Here is a 20441-nt window from a genome sequence, read left to right as displayed (position 1 = left end):
CCCCTCCCAGAATGACCGTAGGCAAGAACTACCAGAAAGATTTTACGAGAACATCTCTCTCTCTCTGCCACCTCAGCAGCATCTAAGATGCAGATGCATCTCAGCATCTGCTCCATGCTATCAGGTGACAAAGATGTATGAGATAGATAGCAGGCAATTAAAATTCGAACAGTTTATGAGTGGGAATGCTGGTTCAGCTACATAGATCACTTTAGAAAGAAAGTTATTTTTCAAAGGAACAGCAGCACTGTATAGTTAAGCAAACCATAAACTCTAGGGTTACCTTGAGAAGATGGATTGCTGAAATCAGTGTTTTTTAACATTAACCTTTTCCTTCTGGAAAGGTCAGTTCATGCCTCTATTTCACTGAACGTGGGAGCTTAAGTGCTAGAATTAATGCATCTTAGGAGCAACCACCCCAAGAGAGGGCCTGTCAAAGCTGTAGCAACATAAAACAAGGGGATCTGTGTGTTTTTTCAGTCTGCCACACGCAGCTTTTACAGTCACTAGAATAATGCCCTTTTGGAAATCCCTTAGTGATAGCACACTTCATTTGTTCTACATTTAGGTTACCACTTCTCAACTAATATGGGGGCAAAGGGGCTTTGGTTTTTTTAGCTACAGAAGTAAGCAGAGACATTATGGTACTGCAGAAAAGCTCACGCAGCATCTCCCCACCTTATTCTTACAGCAGCATCCTAGATTTCTGGAGATAAACAAAGTGGTGGCAGATTGGAGGCTTCTATTCCAACATTTTTTCCCAAGTTTTGAAACATATATTCAACCTTGAATAAGCATTTCCTTATACAAATGGCCTACTAGGCAGATAACTCCTTGTTTCCTCATCCAGTGATGGTCTTATTTTATGTCATTAGCTTATTGCTCCTATTAACAGCATCAAAATTTGGCAAATGTCCCCCAGGTTTGCCAGCAATGATGTATTCACAAATCGTGCTCTACAGCCATTACGTTTTTGCACACATAAGAAGCCATACTTTTAAAATGCAGCCTTAGATGATGACTCTTGAAAACTACTTACCCTAGTATAAAATATCCCATCTGATGATGTAAAGAGCCTTTTGGAGAAATGTTCCTCTATAAAGTGTAAGTTAATCTTACAGGCGTACTAGTCACTGAAATCACTAGTTATGAGTTTCCAAGCTTTCAATTACCCCACCCCATTGGACTTTTATGGCTTTCTGACCTCAGCCCTCACTCAGAGACACAAGGCAGCACAAAAAGTTAAAACAGCATGGGATGTGCAGGCTCAGGAGCACACTGATACTGTCACTGTGCCATCCTTCCCTCTGCTGAGGAAAGTGCTTTCACTCTGTTCTCTGCAATATCCCAGATGGGTCCATGAGATTTGTTGATACTGAATATATTTTTTCATCTCTTCTAAAAGGTTAAATCTTTTAAGTTAAAAGAAAAAACCAAACTAACCTTTTAGCAAGCACGTATTACCTTTGCTACTTGTGGACTACATTACCCTTTGAAAAGTGTGCTTAAGAAATCAGTATACTTCTAATACCTCACTCATCTCCTAGATTCTGTAAGGGTCTGTGCTGGTTTTGGCTGGGATAGAGGTAATTTTCTTCATAGTAGCTAGCAAGGGGCTATATTTTGGATTTGTGCTGAAAACAGTGTTGATAACACAGGGATGTTTTCATTACTGCTGAGCAGTCCTGCGCAGAGCCAAGGCCTTTTCTGCTTCTCACCCCACCAGCAAGTAGGCTGGGGAGGGCACAAGAAGTTGGGAGGGGACAAAGCTGGGACAGCTGACCAAAGGGATACTGCAGACCATATAACATCATGCTCAGTATATAAAGCTGGGGGAAGAAGAAGGAAGGGTGGATGTTCGGAGTGATGGTGTTTGTCTTCCCAAGTCACCATTAGGTGTGATGGTGCCCTGTTTTCCTGGAGATGGCTGAACATCTGCCTGCCGATGGGGAGTGGTGAAGGAATTCCTTGTTTTGCTTTGCTTGTGCGCTTAGCTTTTGCTTTACCTATTAAACTGTCTTTATCTCAACCCATGAGTTTTCTCACTTTTACCCTTCTGATTCTCTCCCCTATCCCACTGTGGAGGGAGTGAGCCAGTGAGTGGCTGTGTGGTGCTTAGTTGCTGGCTGGGGTTAAACCATGACAAGGTGTGTGTAAATCTCAGATCTTTCTACAAGTATCAGAAGCTAGTAGGTGATAAAGAGAGGACACTCCTAACAATAGCAAGCCTATACTCCAAAGTCCTGTTACCTGCAGAAAAAATCCTGGGCTTATTAGACCTACTCGAAAAGGTTGAGGTAAAAGTGACAAAGAGGCTGCTCATCAGGAAGAGCAGGTAATCTGAATTCCGCAGGATTTCTCCCCCAAGGAAGACGCGAAAAGCAGTCTGCGCTCCATCCACAGTGCCCTGCAGACAGACTGAAGAATCTCAGCACGCAAGAGGAAGCTGTCCTGTGAATTGTGACTGCTTCTCATAAGTGGTGACAACAGCAAGAGCTGGATCTTCACCAGTATTTGAAATTACAGCCATGTCTCCCTTTGGATATGAATGTTTAAGAAAATGCCTTCTCACCAGAGGAAAGCCCAGGCAGAGGTAAATGAAAGCCCCAGTCATTTCAGAACAAGTTAAGTTTTCACTTGTTCTGAGAAGCTAAAAAAAGGAATCAGTTAACTAAGAGGGAGATTATGTTCTTCTTTCTTGAATCTAGTTTGCATTATCACACAGACAAATTCTTAAGTCAAGATATTTTAAGGTCAGAATAAGATTAATATACCATCATTAAGATATGATCAAGGTTCTGTCTGAAACTTGGAGGCAAAGTTAGAGCAGAGTTATTTGGGGAAACAGGAGAAAAAATTATAAAAATAAGAACTCAAAATGAGTCAGAGGGCAGAAAGATGACTGACCATGTGTGTTTAAAAATATGCCAACTGCACACAAGGAAAAATTTATTGTGAAAAAAAAACTTTACATGAAGTAGCTGGCAAAATTTTAATAATACTGAGTTGTCACTGGACAAGTAAACTAAATAATTCAGGGCACTTTCACAGCTACTGAACCGAATTTATGAGCCTAGATTGCTGATCTCACATATGGTTCAGGGAAATCTGCACAAGTCCATATCATTATCACCTCGAATTCTAACTCTCTTACAGTTACAGCAGTTTGAGAATGTTCAGTGTGAAAATTAAGTTCCTTACAAAAGCAGAGCTAGTGAGATTCTGGCTTTACACTTGATTCTTCACTTTTCAGTCATTGCTGCTTTTATTTCTAATTATCTCACATTACAGTACCAGCAAAGGAATCCAGAGGCATCTGAAAATCCACCGTGCTGAGCACTGTACAGACAGCTAGAGACAGTCCCTGTCCCAAGCAGCAGGAGAAACAGCAGCAAGCTTCTAAAAGGTAAGAAAATACCCACTGTTTAAGAATGTTTTTCAGGGCTGGAGTGTTGATAGATTATGTATTATATCTACTGGGGCTGCATCATCTTCAATTAACAAGGTTACAGTAAAATGAGTCCTAGTATCACCACTTTGGGGATAATGCAGAGTAAAATCACGGGAAGGGGGGGGGAAGGCAGCAACGCAATGGCTAACAAACAGCATGCAAGTATTGGAAGATAAGCACAAAATACAAGAGATGATTATCAAATGTCTATAAATATAACCTAGAGAAAAGAAAACTCAAGGGGCCATAGCCTCAATCTATAAATACCTTCAAAATATAAATATAAATGAAGGAAGGGAATTACTCAATCTCAGAAGATGCTAAGACACAGAAGCAAGCTAACAAAGAAAGAGCTGAGACTAAGCTCAGAGTGTATTTCCGAATGCTAAAACCAGTTGGAGTCTGAAAGAGACTGTCAAAGAGGGTATCATCCTGGTAATACTCGAAGATGTATTCGGTGAGGCATTAGTGGGAAGAAATTCAGGCAGGGTGCAATCTTGCAAAGAGTAGAAAGACAAGCTGGCTGACCAAGCAACCTTTCTAGCTCCCACATCTGTCTGGTGTCAGGCATGGCCTGAATGGATTCTCAACCCTTGGGACAGGTGTTTACAACACTCAGGGCTCCTGCAATGCGACAGTAACTTAGTAGCTGGAGAACAAAGAACCACAGTGGTAACAAAATACACATGCAGTAAGACCTTTTTGAAATCAAAAGACAAACAAAATCCAAATTAACTTGGGGAGTTTATGAGAGTTTTTAGGTCAACTTCACCCCAGAGCATTAAGGCTTTTGTCTTTCCTTTTGTTGAGGGGAACTTTGTCAAGTACTGACATGGCCCATAGCTACTCTCACATGGAGATGCTGTCCTTGAAAACCTTGGCTCCTAGGATGCACAAATCAAAATGCAACATTGCATGTGGGACTGGCAGTCCCCCAAGCCTGCCTGCAGGTTATGTCTGAAGGTAGCTTATTTTGTGCATGTTACTCAGGGATGGGGGATTCTGGGGGTCCAAATATAGCATTTGGTTGGGGGAAGAGTGTAAGTATCCTTTGGGTTTCTGTAAACCTTCCTTAGTACTGACAGTTACAGTATGGTCAGAAGGAAGTTCAGGCTTTGGCCTTGTATGGATAAAACTGCATGCAAGAGCATTGTTAATGCAACAGCCCAAGTTAGGAAATCACATAGTTGTGGTGCTCCATAGTATCTCAGCCTCATTCATTTAAATTTTAATTTCCTGTTTAGATGCAGGGCTAAAAATGCTGGTTAATATACATGCAAAAATTGGCACACTGGTATTACTATAGGACCACTAATTTGTTCCATTTCTTAGGTTTTTTTACATCTCTATTAGCAACTGCAACACTGCAGGAAGAATTGTCACATTCAACACATTTTATTGTCTTGGCTACTGAATCCTGACTAGTGACATTATTTTAGATGTGTTACTGATAAACATTTTTTTTGCAGTGCAAAACAGCAGGCTTGATAGAGAGCAATACAGCAGTTGCCTTCAGTCCTGCCAATTGCCAAGCACTTCAACTTCTAGCATCTTCAGTGATTTCCTGAAGACCAAGTCTCTTTTAAAGGCTTTGGATCCTTTAAACCCCAACTAACTATAAACAGCATAGAAGGAGGAATAATTCTCCCAGTTAAGCCTCCCACAGAGACTGTTCTCTGTGCCAGTGTACAGATGAATAGGTTTTGAATGCTAATTGTAACACTGTGTGTACTCTTCCTGAGCTAATCAGCTCACAGGGTACAGACAAGCAACTTTTATTATCAATTCCATTCCACCACACAAACCATCCTGAAATGCTTTTCTAATAGCTAATTTAGAGACCTCCCGTTGGCTTAGTTCAGGCTGTGGAAGGTTTGTAAACAAGCTGTGTTATTCAGGAGGAATTTGCTCTCCCTCAGTGTCTCTTACTTTCTCTCTCTTGCCTAAAGTATTAGGATCTAATGGAAATAGTTGCCTAAGAGTGGGAAGCAAAGCATGTTAATGCCTACTGGCAAAAGCACACGTTCAATGTCTCAAGAGGTTTCATGTGCGACAGACGAGAAAACTCACTTGCAGACCTAAGTAACAGTGTATCATTTGCTTTATGAAGTAAAAAATAATTGCAAAAAAAAATATTTCCTACTTTTGATAGTGGAGTAGTTTTTACCATTAGAAGTTATATACAAATTTGGTTTTGTCCCTCACTTTGGAATGAGATATTGTATGTATGATCAAAGCTAGCAGATATAAAACCTCTGCTGGGAACTCTGCCAACATGAACTGCAGACAGCATCAACAAGCTGAATTCCAAGAGCTTCCCCACACCTTGTATTGCTGTTTAGATCTGTATTGAATGGGTAAAGAAGTGCTGCTAAAACTGAGTATTCTCCACTGGTACAAGTGACCACAAAAGCAATATGGTGAAGACACTTTCAGACTAGGTATTCTCCGCTTTTATATCCCCAGTAAAAGTACTCCTGATCTGTTCAGAATTCTATTTTGTTAAAAAAAAAAAAAAAGTGCAGTTTCACAGAAAGAAGCCTTCTAATGTTTCTGGCACTGCTCTGTTTTAAATCTTTTGGAAAAGAGAATTCAGACCGACTGTGGAGAAACAGGCTTTCTTTGTAAGCTAAAATGTTGAATAGCTGGTAGCAGTCCTCAGGGAAAAAAACAAAACAAAACAAAACAACAACAAAAAAACCCCAACCAACCACTGGCCCGGTCCCTGTCCCCCCCCCAAAAAAAACCCCCAAACCCAAGAGAGAACTCCTTATTTGACATAAAGGGAGTTTTATAATTTAATAGTATTCTTACTGAAGAACAAAGATTTTAGTGTAGCACAAATGGACTTTCAGATACTCTTTCTAATTGTTCCTTCCTTGCTGAAAGTTCATTTGATCCTATTGTGTCCATATTCCACTGTAACAGGTTGTATACTATTCTGAACTGCACCAGGGAGCTGCTGCTGTTACATACTACAATCTGGTGTGGTAAGCTATTTGTAAGCCATTAAAAATCTACATTGATTTGAAGCATGGGCATACATTCTCCTGCCATGAAATTAAGATGCAGAACAAGGACCTTGTCTTCAGATAAGCCATTCACCAAATCCCCAGTTTATGCTGAAAGCTGAAAGAAGAAAACCACTGAATGATCTGGTCTTTCTTACAGCTCAAAACACATTTATGAAAGTGACTTAATTCTTCAGCCACTCTCTGTAACCTATTTTGTTCAGCACTGGAGCCACATTTTTCAAAGGGCTTAATATCTTCCTCGACCAACTTTTGAAATGGGAAGTGCAGACCAAACTCCCCTTCTGCTGAAGTCGGTAGTAGAATCCCACTTCTTCAGCCAGCAAGTGAATAACTGGCAGCATGAGTACCTCGGGAAATAGTATTCATGTCCCACATAAGTGACCCCTTTGTTTCTTGTCCACATTGACTGTGTATGCCACAGCAGCTTCTTATACATTACAAGCAAAGAGTCTAAAGAGTGTTTTAGAACTGCATGAAAATGGCATCTTGCCTTCGCTTCAGACAAGGACCTCTTACATACGTTTCCTTTGGCTTTTTCTCATTAGCAAGGAGATGAAAATCTCAAGCATCTCATAGCTCATTATTAATACATAGTCATTCTCTGCTGCTCACAAGGGAGATGGAGATACTGACAGCAAGCCCCTGAGACAGCAGCCTGATTATACAACCCCTATACGTACACAGTTCCTAGTGACTGCTTAGTAGAAAGGACCAGTTACAGTTATTACCAATATTTGTTAGGCACCAGTAGTGTTTGTGGTGCTCTACAAGGCAAATGCTGTCCTACTTTATCCTGAAGAGCAATGGATGTCAAAAGAATCTTTTGAAGATGCAGAGAAAGTGACAACCTACAATGTTCCCATTCGTTTTCTTTTTGCTTTCTACTTTTCCTCCTATCATTAAAGGGCCTGTAAATAATAATAGAATGGTGAGGGCAGGCTAGTGACAACGGCTCTGATGAAATGCACTTTGAGGAAGAATTTGAATGAGAAAAAGGAGATACACACAGGCTGGGAGATAACATACCAGCCAGCAAGAGTGAAGAAAAGCAAGTGAACAGAGCACTGGGGTTGGCACTGATGACTACAAAAGGAACCAAAGTCAGAGATTTGACTTAGTGAAGTGTTATCATGAAGCATTTGATCATGGAAGAGAGAACCAGAAGATTCAGTGAGACAAAAACATGATTTGATTGTCAGGCAGAAGAAGGTGGTTGTAGGAGCTGCACTTCTGACAAACCAGTAGGGAACAATGAGGGTATGTAGAAGGTGGGGAAACGTTAGAGGTTATCATTGAACGATACTGAAGATGAAAGAAAGTAGGATTATTATGGTATTACTTTTATATGCTTAAAGACATGGAACATTAAAATGCATTTAGGACATGAATAGAAGGAGCCACCAGATGGATGAAGGAGGGGAATGAAGTAGTTCAGTCATGCTGGCATACATCACCGGGGAAGGAAACAGATGAGGAAAAGACCAGGAACAAAAGCTATTAGAAGAAAAGAAGGTAAGTTGACAGAAAAAGCTTGTGACAGAGCCTTTCCATCTTCTTCTTGAAGCCAGTAACAGTCGTGACATTTGGAGAAAGAATGGCAACAAGAAGCCTTAGGGAAGGAAATGGAAGTCTCGAAGAAGGACTTGATGGGAGGAGTGGGACTTCTGCTTGAGAAAGACTTGAAAAGGCTCTTGGAAATAATTCAGTACAGTCAGTCTCTCTGGCTCCTGAAATGCCCTTTCAAGACCTTTAGTGGTGGAAGAAGAAGAAGCAAGATGTGACCTGTGGTTCGGTGTATGTCGCTCAAGTACAAAGGAGAGAATTACAAAGTAGAACCTAAAGAATTAACTTGAGCACCTGTGAAAGCAAAAGAAGGAGCAGGTGGTAAGGAGACCTGGAGCTGCAGGGACACTAGACATGTCAATAACTTAGAGGGTATAGCAGAATGGACAAGGGAAGGGGAAGGCACAAGAAGCACTAAAAGAGCAAAGGCTGGTGACCACTGAAAATTTTGACAATGAACAGTCGGATAAGGGACAATTAGGAATTTATATTCAGTTCAGTTTCTCAGCAAAGGAGGACATCTCTGATGTTCAAACACGCTCAGCGTTCTTGGTAAGGAAGAAATGCCACATTGATGCAAGTCTAAATATAAAAAAAGGAAAGGTAGTGAAAACAAAAGCAGCCTACAAAGCTGTATTTACCCAGAGATAAGGCTAAATATAGTGTATTCTGGTATCCTAGCTGAGAAGCTGCATGGTTAATCTCTTCCTTTCCATTTTGAAGACTTTGACAAGAGTCAGCACTTGCTCAAAGTAACTAAGCGTCAGTATTAGATGCAATCAAAAGACAAGTTCATGCATTTGTTTAGATTAATTCCTTATTTGATCATGCAAAATGCTTCCTTGAAGTAATCTACAGAGCAGTACTTAGCAGATGCTACCTTGGCTGAAATCAGCAAGTGTGGGATCCAGTAATTATAGTATCTCAGCTACTTCAACCTGTGGTTTCTGGACCCCTGAGGAGACATGGATTACTTCTAAGGAGTCTGCAAAAGCAAGTCTAGAACTAGTAGGTTCAGATTTGCTCTACAGGATCTGTATCTCCAGTGAGAAATTTTAAGGAATCTGTAAATTATAAAGGAATGTCCAACTACGTAGTAGTTTTCAGTTCCTTCCCTCCCCAGGTCATATGGTTGACCTTGAGAAAAATGACAGAAAGGTAATTAAGCACGCAATAGCTTCCCCTCTTCTTGAGTTTTATGAAGATTTTCCTTCTCTCCTTTCCACCCCTAAAGGCAGTCCATACTATTTAGAAAGTGTTTGTTCAGATAAACTAATCTGTGTATAAGATCCTAAGGATGAGATGTATATCTGAGGTCTCTCCATTATTCTAGAAATAGACCACATGCTGTACTTGGACGTAGTGAAGTGACTCAATTTTTAAATAATGGGACTATCACAGTGGAGGATGAAGAAAGGATTTACACTTTACCACCCAAAGTAATGGGCAATTACCCCTTTTTCTTTCCAAAAGTGCTAGTTTTAACAGCATTTATCCTAGTCCTTTATGGAATTCTCTTACTTCAGCAACTCCAAGGTTAGTTTTGACACAGAATGAACTGAAACAGGACAGTGGGATTTGCTTTCAGAAAAGAGGAAGGTTAACTTAATCATACCAATTAATGTTCCAGTACCTCCTTTATTTTCAAATTATTAGTTTGCTTAATAAGAAGGTCAAAGGGAGGTTTGCAGATATATTGTTTCACATCAAAGGATACATTTCAGATCAACCCTACAAGTTACTTTTCTCCACTTACAGTAACCTTCCCTGTTGGTTCCCTGTTCCCTATGGTAACACTCTGCCAAAGACATTCAATACTCATTACTTGCTGCAGTCTTTAATTTGTACCTGCCACCTTCAGAGACCTCAGCTGGCTGGCTATCTCAAAGGATGGATTTTTAACATGGGCTAATAATATGAAAGTCTTTGCAGACGCAGGACTGGACACACTGCTTATGTAAGTCCTACCACTTAGGTATATAGAGCTGTATATGTTGCTGTCTAATGCAAGACTGCAGTGCAACTTCACCTATACATGACAAACTCCTCCCTTGTTTGGCTTTTCACTTTTGTTCTTCAGTGGCAGTGTGGGCAACCAACCTGCAATACACAACCTCTGCAAAGGGGGGGGGGGGGGGGGTCTTTTTGTTTTTTAAAAACAAAAAAAAAACCTAGAGTTTTCATTTGACTGTTAATTTCTACATTGTATTCTGCAACCAAGCAGGAGCTCACTCTTCTTGCTCCAAGCCAAGTAGAAGCCATTAGTTTCTCAGCAGGACATACCTTGAGTTCAGTGCCCCACTATTGAATCTATACAACTGCTAGGGGCCTTGCAGTTTGAGCAAAGTGAGCTTGCACCTGTCTTCAAAACACAAGAGAAATACATGCTTTCTGTCCATGGGCAGAACTACTGTGTCCTTGCTTCTCTGATTATCAGAAAAGGATGTATACTGCTTTTCCTCAGAGCAGTTAGAAAAGGAAAAACAAATACCGGTAAGTTGCATAAAAAATTAATATGCATTTCAAGATTAAGAGTTTGTTAGATCTTTTTATTACGCTATGAAATTTTCCTTTTTATTTCCACAGATAGCATTCTCACTTTATACTCCATACCTATGACAGTCTTTGAACGTAAACTTATTGCTCTTTCTTCTTAAAATACACAGCAATAGGGGACAGCAAATACAGGTGTATAACTTTTTCTGAGGAACATGCAATTTTCTGTATACTCTTAACAAACAAGAGGGATTTCCCCAAATGCCTAACAACCAACACTGGATTGGTTATACATCCTTTAATCATGTAGGGCTCTCTGAATCTGCACTTTTGACCTGAAGGCTATTAAAGAACATTTAAATGAAATATGAATATGTAGGAGCCAAGATCAAGTAGATGGATCAACATTAAAAGGGAAGAAGGGGGTCACATTTGATGTAGTTCACATAAGTTGCCCAAGTATAACTTCAAACAGTATCACCTTCTTTTTTTTATCATCTACTCACTTAAAAGTAAAAATACAATCCTTCTTTTGATTTTATATGAAAGACAATACATCCATCATATCTTTGTCATGCAGTACAAACCAGCTTTCCAGTGACACTCTGCAGTAACTTATTTCTGCTTTTTCCAATTTAAGAAAATTAAAATGCCACATTTTACTTCTTGTAGGTAAAGGTGCATGAGCTATTGGAAAGTCAGAGAAGTCTGTTGGCAGGTGTATAAAGTTCTAAAAGTCTTTGCCTATGTTTAAGATGTCCACCGTCTTCTACAGATAATGCCAAGACCTTGTAAGAGGACTCTCTACTGTTCTTGTGTTCAGGGATTACTCAGAGCTTTTTCTTCTCCACAGAGGGCACTGCAAGCAACAGCAAAGCACAGCATCTTTGAAAAAGGATGCTCCTTAGAGTCAAATGCAGAGAATGTTCTGTCTGGATGACAATCGTGCTGCCATTTTCAAAGTCAGAAAAAACCTCATATACTTCCTCCAAGATTTCAGTTTCTGCCCTTGGAATCTAACCAGCATACTCTGTAATAGGGATGACTATTGGCAGCATGTGGGCTGCATCTGTGTCCTGGGATTAAGGTGGTCAGTAAGGCATCCAAATAGAGGAGACTGCTGTGTACAGCTGGTTACAGATCTAGTTTAGGTCTAGCAGGATTTGTTTCGATATAGCTGTACTGATCTGACTGCTAAATGTCTACCCAACTACAGCAAATGTTGCATCAGAGCTCTATAACACAGAAAAATCTTTTGGAAAACAAACAAAATAAAAAATCAATTTAAGTAAATCTGAGGGCTTCAGACACTTGCCTGTAAGTTGACTGCAAGCAACAAAGCAGTCAGATGCACCTCCCAACAGAATAAGTCTGTGGAATCAAAGGTATCTTCTTGATACCAATACAGCATGGGCCAACCAAAGGTGACACACAGCTGGATTTGCTAGTCACTAACAAGGAAGAACTAGCTGGAGATATGGTAATCAATAGTAGCTTTGGCAGTAATGGCCATGGAATAGTGAAGTTCAAGATCTTGACAGGTGTGAGGAAGGACAGTAGCAGAGCACTCAGGTGGACCTCAGGTGAGCAGACTTCAGTTTATTCAGAGGACTGTGAGTGGGTTCCCACGGGAGGTAGCTCTGAAGGACCAAGGACCTCTGGGAAGCTGGCAGGTCTTCAAGGACAGCATTGTCCAAGTGAAAGAATGATCCACCATGATATTCAGAAAGACAAGTAGATGCTTCATGAGACTCTCTTGGCTAAGCAGGGGACTTCAGATAAAGCTTCAGCGTGAAAAGGCAGTATACAGGAGGTGGAAGCAGGGACAGGCTATAAAGAATGAATATAGAAATATTTTCTGGGCATACAGAGACAAAGCTAGGAAAGCAAAAGCTTACCAAAAGTTGACACCCGGAGTGGGTATCAAGGGCAACAAGAGCCCTTAGTACGAAAAGGACAAACAGGGAAACTGTGGCAGCATTGTTATATGGGGTGCGTGACAGTAGGCACAGATATGGCTGAATTACTCAATGTCATCTTTGCCTCAGTCCTCACAAATAAGATTTCCCAGGCTTCTCTGTTTAGAAGAAAGGGTTCAATAATAAGAACTACCAGCAGAAAATGAGAATTACTTGTGAGAACTTGACCTGTAGAAGACCATAGTACATGGCAGGCTACATCCATGGGTGGTCATGAAACGGCTAAAATGCTGGCAGGGCTACTCTCAGTCATCTTTGAAAGGTGATGGAAATCAGGGGAGAGCCCAGATGGCTGGATAAAGGCAAATGATGCATCTCTCTTCAGAAGAGGCCAAAAGAAGAATCCAGAGAACAACCAGCCAGTCAACCTCATTTTGCTGCCTGGGAAAATCATGAAACAAGTCCTCTTGAAACACATTTCTGGGTACAACAGGGAGAAGTGATTAGGAACAGTCTGGATTGAACAAGAGTAAGTCATGTCTGACCAACGTGATTGCCATCTGTGCTGCAATGACTGGATCTGTGGACAAACAGGAGAGCAATGGCTGACATTTACCTCAACTTTAGCAAGGCATTGTCTCCTACAGTATATTCTTGCAGGATGTTATGGTCTGGATGGGTGAACAACAACATAGGTAAATAACTGGTTGGATGATTAGGCTCAGAGGATAGTGATTAATGGGTCATACACTACCCAGAGGCTGGTGGCTAGTGCAGTACCGCAAGTGTCAATCCTGGGACCTATTCTGACTGACATCTTTATAAATGACCTAGAGGAGGTGATGGAAAGCACACTGACAAGTTTGCAGATAACACCAAACTTGGCAGGGGAGGGGAGGAGGATGGTCCTCCCTTGAGGGCAGACCTGCCATTCACAGGAGCCTACACAGACGGAGGAATGAATGGGCTGACAACAACCTTATGAAATTCAAGAAGTACAAATCCAAAGTCCTTCCCCTGGGAAGGAAGAGACCCAGCATCAAGATAGAGCAGGAACTGACTGTCTGGGAAGCAGTTCTGATGAGAAGAACCTGGGGGTTGTGATGAGTAATGAGCTGGACATGACCCAGCTGCATGCTTGGCAGCAAGGAAGGCCAACAGCATCCCCTCAATACAGGAAAGACATTGATAACCTGGAGCAAGTTCAGTGGAGAGCCACCAAGATTGTTGGGGGCTGGAACTCTTGCCCTATGAGGAGAGGCTGAGAGATCAGGTCTTGTTCAGCCTGGAGAAGGTATGACTTCAGGGGGAACATAACAGCAGCCTGCTAGTACCTGCAAGGGGGTTATCAAGAAGATGAAGCCAGGCTTTTCACAGTGGTGCATGGTGGGAGGGCAAGAGGCAATGGGCATAAATTGAAACAAGAAAGGTTCAGACTGGCTATAAGGAGAAGCTTTTTTCCTCATGAGGACAGTCAAACAGGGGAACACATTGCTCACAGAGGCTGTGCAGTCTCCAGCCTTGGAGATTTCCAACACCCAACTGGTTAAAACCCTGAGCAACCTGGTCTGATCCCATAGCTGGCCCTGCTTTGAGCAGGAGGTTGGACTAGAGACCTCCTCTATTATCATATGATTGTCTGAACATGACAACCAGTCTAGCCTCATGCAGCATCATGAATCCTGAAGAGTGCTGTGACTTCTTTCTTTCCATTGTCTTTTTAGATAATGAGAACACTTTGATAGGACTTGCATGAAAATGAAAGGAAGAATCCAGATCTCAGTATCTGATGCCATCCTATTCCCTTTAGAGCCATACAGCCAACTAGTGTCCCAGACATGCAGCTTGCTAGATGTAAAGGGAAATGTGAAGTTAAGCATTCCCAACAAAACAAAAACCATCTGCTGTATCTACAAAGAAGGCAAAACAAATAATCTGCAGCTTTTTATTGCAGTGGTATTAATACTTTCATTTCCACTTGCAATAAAGTTGCTAATATCAGCAAAATGTATTCTATATTATAAGACTATGCAAATATCTGTATAAATCAAGTGTAGCACTTGGATTCCTGGCAGCTGGCCAGTATAGCCCTCTGTGTAAACAAGTTTGGCTATTTCTATATTAACCACTCATAGTTATGCCTCTCTCCTGTACCATCAAGCTAGAAGATTACTCTTCACTGTTATGTTTCTCTGTGTGGGACAAAGTCTAGCAATGGAGCTGCATTTACAGGCAATAGAATATGTAAATGATGTGCACTGCAATTAAACAAATGTCCATTCTTCTGAGCAAGGTCCATTTAGGAATGCCCTGCTGGCTTTAGAAAAAGATTGTAGTTCATAGGTTCCCGACTGAAACAATAAACAAACTGTGTGAGTGGTAAATTTAGCTGAAGGAACAAACACAGAAGATTTGTTCAGTGACATAAATTAGGACTTAGAATTATCTCAACAGTTTACATAACATTTGCTGTGCATGAATCCATTGCCTGTGGTGTTTAATATTGCATGTCTGATATGGCAGATCCAGTGCAATTTTACAGTGAAGCAAGGACACAACAGATGACAACTCTCCACAAAGCAAGAAAAGTGATAGCTGTATTCACATATTGCAGATGTAGTGAAATAGATCTGGGTTTAGTAATAATTTATTTATCTGCATGTGGGATTGTTTTGTCTGTTTTACTGATTTTGGTTTGGGGTTTTTATCTGGTTTTGGTTTTGTACATAGGTCACTATTGCCTAAGTAAGAACCTAATATTTGTAATGTACTGAGTGCACCACTTAATGTTTTGGAGTCCAGTGCCAATTGCTTTTTTTAACACAGCTATAGTAACAACGAACAATTTGAGACACTGATACTGTTCAAATCAAAATAAGAAAGATGATAACCTGGAAGAAAAAAGGGGAATGCAAAAATGTGTGTTTTGTCCATGTAATTTTAACTCTCTGCATTTGTTATGACAGATTTTAAATACTTGAATTGAGGAACCTAAACATAGCCCATCACCCTACACAGAAATCTGTGATTAGAAAAGAGCCTTGCCAGAGAGCACTTCAGAGCTTTCATACCACCCTGCTATACCTTTGCCCAGAGGACTCAAGGAAGCACTTCAGCAAGCAAAAGACTTGCAAAGGGTGCCCATTGATGATAGGCACATTACAGATATAATTCTTGTTCTACGCAGTCATCAAAAACCATTTCAAGTGCTGAGATCTATAGTTCTGCTTTCTGCTATGTTTAGTGCCATCAGCAAAACCCACCACCAAAAAAGTAGAAAACAAAACCCCAAACTAAACAACTGCCCCCACAGGATCAGGGTCAAGAACTTTCTTGTTGCCAAGTAGCAACTTTGTCCTGACTGCAGGGTAGCAGGGAAAAAAAATAAAAGCTCTATATGCAATCCATCCATCTAATGCATAGAAGGAGATATGACTCCTGAAGTCCCAGAAGGTGGTGATATGGCATATAGGCATGTACTGGCCCCTTTGAGCATTGCTTGCCATCAGTGATAACGGGGCTATTTAAACACATTCTGTTGAAGAAATAAACAGCATTTTCTATTCAAGTGCCTGAGCAGCAAGCAGCCAGTCATATTAATGCTGAAGGAAGAAGTCTAAGGTTTAATTTCCAGGAAGGTTGTCTGTATAACAGCAGCTATGTCAGAGGAGCAATATCTAGTTTACCCAACAAAATATCCTTGAACTATTAAGCTGCAGGCAAATACTGCAAATCAAAATTAATTACAAGTGTGTCTTGGCTGCATAGAGACAGAAATGCTGCAGCCCAGTAGAGAAGGAAGAAAAGCCAACCAGGGCACTGGTGAACATTTAACAGGAGTTTATATTTTGAAATGCATGGAGTACATCACTGGGAAGGACAGCATCTAGCAGCTTTCCCCTTAATTTGTGGTACTTTTGTCACCGAGACCAAAATAAATGTTTCACTTCTGTATATTTTTTTTTAATATAAAACTATAGGGCATTTTCATAGGTGAGGATGACAACTACCTTTTTTGCTTTACCCACCTTATTCCAGGCTACAAATAGATTCATCTTGCCATTGTGAATATCCTTTGCCCTCCTCCCACCCCCAACTGTTTATTCAACCATGACAACATTTTGGGTTAGGATTATCAAATGGCTGGGATAAATTTCACTGTGCTTTAACTTGGCACAGCCTTTTAAGTGAAAGCATTTGCTGTTACAGACCCTGATGATGGCACCCATAGGTACAATACCCTATTCCAGAAGATCTGTGTTAAACATTATGAATTCCAAAATAGTTACCTCCTCTGGAACAAAATCATTAAGCTGAGTAGCCTGACTTAATTAGACTTAAATGTCACCAGTGATTCACTCTGTTTTAATAAACTCATCTGTTTTCATGTCACTTCTGCAATTTATGCCATAAAAAGCCAGTCATGTTGTTCCAATGTCTCAGGAGCACAGTTAGAAACTATCTGAAAAGCTTTCAGGGCTACCTTCTCAAAGGTTTCACACCACTGTAACAGATGCAAACAGTGCCTATGAAGGTAATGCCTTTTCAGGCAAAGGCATCACAGAAAGCTTTGTGGCTACTAGAAAATTTAGAGCAACAATATAAAAAATCATGCACAAGTACATTAGAGGAGGAGCTCTGTTGAGAAATTTGTTTGCTAGAGGTCTGAAAGTGAGTAGAATGAGAAGCAGAAAACATAAGGAAATGGGTGTTTATGAGAAAACTATTTCAAAATGGTAAGTCTCAAAATTTGCCTGGTAGCTTAGCAGGTTCACTGTCTTCCCTAATTCTTTTGGAAAGAAGTGCCAGATGTATGGGTCAGAGCCAAAGAACAGGCTTTCTTCAACATATACACTCTGACCTTTCATTATACCTGGACATTAAAGTTGCCTCAAGAAATCTGTGTAAAAATATTACATCCATTCAGTCTACTGACAATTTTAAAGTCAATATATGACTTACCAATCTACTCCAAGTACACTTTTACACATGGGAGGGCAGGAAAGGACCTGTGGTAAGGATCTCACTTCTGTGCATCGAACTGAGTAGTGCACAGATACCATCCTAAAAGGAATTTAAGCACTCTGCAGTGGAATTGCATTGCATAACCTTCAATGCACAAACCCTAGTAACATTCTCTTGAGCTCTTTAAAGATATTCCCCTTTGACGATGGGAAGGGGCCAGAATATATATAAACAACTACAGGTTACCTAAATTTCATCAGGTTGGTACTTACCACTGTGATGCATCCAGTCTAGGAACAGAGTTTGCTGGATGGGAAGCCTGCCCCAATCTACTTCAAAGCACAGTTGGGAGTAAACAGGTATGCTAATGAAGAAATTACATATACTACTCATTTACCAGCTCCCGGAGGAGTCTTAATAGCAGAAGTTGATTACACATGCAGCAGCAAGAAGGTCCTATACCTGATTAAACACATTTGTGGGTTCAGCACTCCTTTCTGTGCTAGAAGCAAACAGGACAGGCAATATACAGCCAAAATTAAATGTAATGCATCTCCTGGTCAGATTAACAGGACCAAATGCTCACCTTAGTTGGAGGTATTTCTAATTAGAGACTGAAAGACACTACTTGATATCATCTGCGATTAAAGAAAAAAAAAGCCAATTAAATGAGCATACAAATACCCTAGGTATATTATGTTTGTATGTTCTTTTTCTTCTACAAATACCGAATAGATTTGTGTGCATGCATTAGTGATGATTGGATATTGCTGAAACTGTGTTTGCTTTCCATTTTGTTTAAAGCAGCTCCACTGGAACCAGGTTTGTTTATTTACCTGGTGTTTGACAAATGGTCTCTGACACTCAGTTATCAGGGATTCATGCTCACATCTCTTATTGGAAACTCCGTTCTCCTAATTGTTGCTGTAAGCAGGACAACACAAAAGGTGATTTTGCCTCCAGGCTATTTCAGCTGGGTCTGGTATTGGCCATGTTTTATTACAACCTGTAAGACTGGGACCTCTTTGATTGTCCTTCCTAAGACTTATGATTTCTTTTTCTTTTTCTTTTTTTTTTTCCACTTTCACATACACTCACATACACAGGGTACATTTAAAGGAATATGTTGATCTTAATGACCTCTCAAAATTTATCCTGGGGCTAATCAGAGGCTTGCTGTGTTGTGCTGGCTAAATCTATCATGGTACTGAATAATTCACAGCCTGCCTTAAAGGCTCCAGACTAGGTGATTTACCCCATATTAATGTGATGCTTTTGCATTTTAATAGGTTTATGTTAATGTTTTACAAAATGATAAAGCATGCTTCTGAACTCTCCAGCGACAAGGGATGATGGTATGAACCACATAATTCTAGCAAAGGACAGCCAATAACATCAGATTTATGAGTGGTGCTACAGCATCTGTCGTAACTTAGGCCAAACCAAACCATTTTGTTAAGTCTTACCCCTATTCTGATTGCACAAGTGGCTTTTCCCAACCTGTCTGACACTTTAATGAAAGTAGTCAGGCATAAGAGAAAAGGTAGGGCACTCCGAAAGCAGAGCTAAGCTTTCCAAAACTGTTTTAGTGCAGAGGTTTTATATCCCTTTGAGAAAAGGCCTAGAAGAGAACAAAAGAGATTTCATCACTCTGAGGTTGGAATTTCAGAGAGCAGTGCTCATGAGTGGGGTCATATTTTTCCATTTGAAAAGGAGACAGCCTGTCAGCAGAGTTCAATGTGTTAGGCATATGTTGGGTGTTGAGAATTGTAAAATGCAGGCCAGGCGACATGAACACTCATATCCCTTCCCTCCAGCTGTACTGCACCTTTGTATCTCAGCTACGAAACGGATCACACGTGTGCTTTTACTAGCCTCTCAAGAGAGCAAGTTAATGGCATTTATATCTTAAAATCTGCTTGTGTGCTTGCTATGAGAAGGGAGTCAGGGGGAAGCGACAATGTCTCTTCAATATCTGGTTTGTATGCTTCAATGGTAATGGTGTCCTTGTACCTACACAGGATGCAAACAAATAGGCAAATACTTCAGCCCTGGACCTTCCAGCAAATGGCAAGGTGACAAATGAACTTCAGTTCTGCTAAATGCAGCCTAATACATACAGGAGAGAGCAGGAAGCTGAACTTCTTACCCATCTGATGTTGGTCAACTCAAACTTTTGAGAATGGGACTTGCTGACAGTTTGCACGTAAGGCAGTGGTTCTCCATCTTCATACAAGGAAAGGCTGGAGGAGAGGAAAAAAAAAAGACAAAGATATGGGAATAGGGAATGGACAACAGTACAGAAACATAACATAAAACAGCGTGAGGCATTATCTGGACTGCAGTCTGAAGTACCATTTCCTATCGCTGACAGGCAACATGATTGCATTTACTGATTTCAAAAAATAATTTTTGTTCCAAAAGGCAATCCCTCCCCCACTTTTATTTTCCTCACATGATTTTGTGTTTCATAATTCTTCCAACAGGGAGAAGAGGGCAGCATTTAACAGAGTAAGCCATTCTAGAAATGCTAAGATCTTGAATGCTCAGATGCTCACCTAGCAAACAGAAAATTCAGTTTTAGCTTGTGTTTCCTGGCTTGCAGCAGATACCCAAGCCTTCATTTCACATACTCCAACCCAGTTCTTCAAATGCCAAGGTATAGAAGCCACCTCTAGCATAATGAGTATGCAATGCACTATGGAACATCTGCTGTTGGTTTTTAAATGGACTGCAAGCAATTATGGAACTCATGCAGGGTATAAGAGACCCAGGTTTTCATTCAGTGTTGATTCAGATAACCATGGCTTACTGTCTGTTTCGGGGTGGGGCTGCTTGTTTACATAAAATTCAGTCTGCAGCTGAGAGATTTTCATGACAGCTGGAATGTTTTGTTAAGACACGTCAACGTTAACAGCAGCAGCAAAAATGTCCACTAGTTCTTCTGGACACTTCTAAAAAGATATTACAGAATCATTTTTCACACCACATGCAACTGAACTGCAGAGAGCA

Source organism: Haliaeetus leucocephalus, unplaced genomic scaffold (genome assembly GCF_000737465.1).
Source record: "Haliaeetus leucocephalus isolate CR32 unplaced genomic scaffold, Haliaeetus_leucocephalus-4.0 Scaffold373, whole genome shotgun sequence".
NCBI lineage: Eukaryota > Metazoa > Chordata > Aves > Accipitriformes > Accipitridae > Haliaeetus > Haliaeetus leucocephalus.
The sequence above is the reverse complement of the archived record's forward strand: the minus strand, read 5'-3'. Positions refer to the sequence as shown.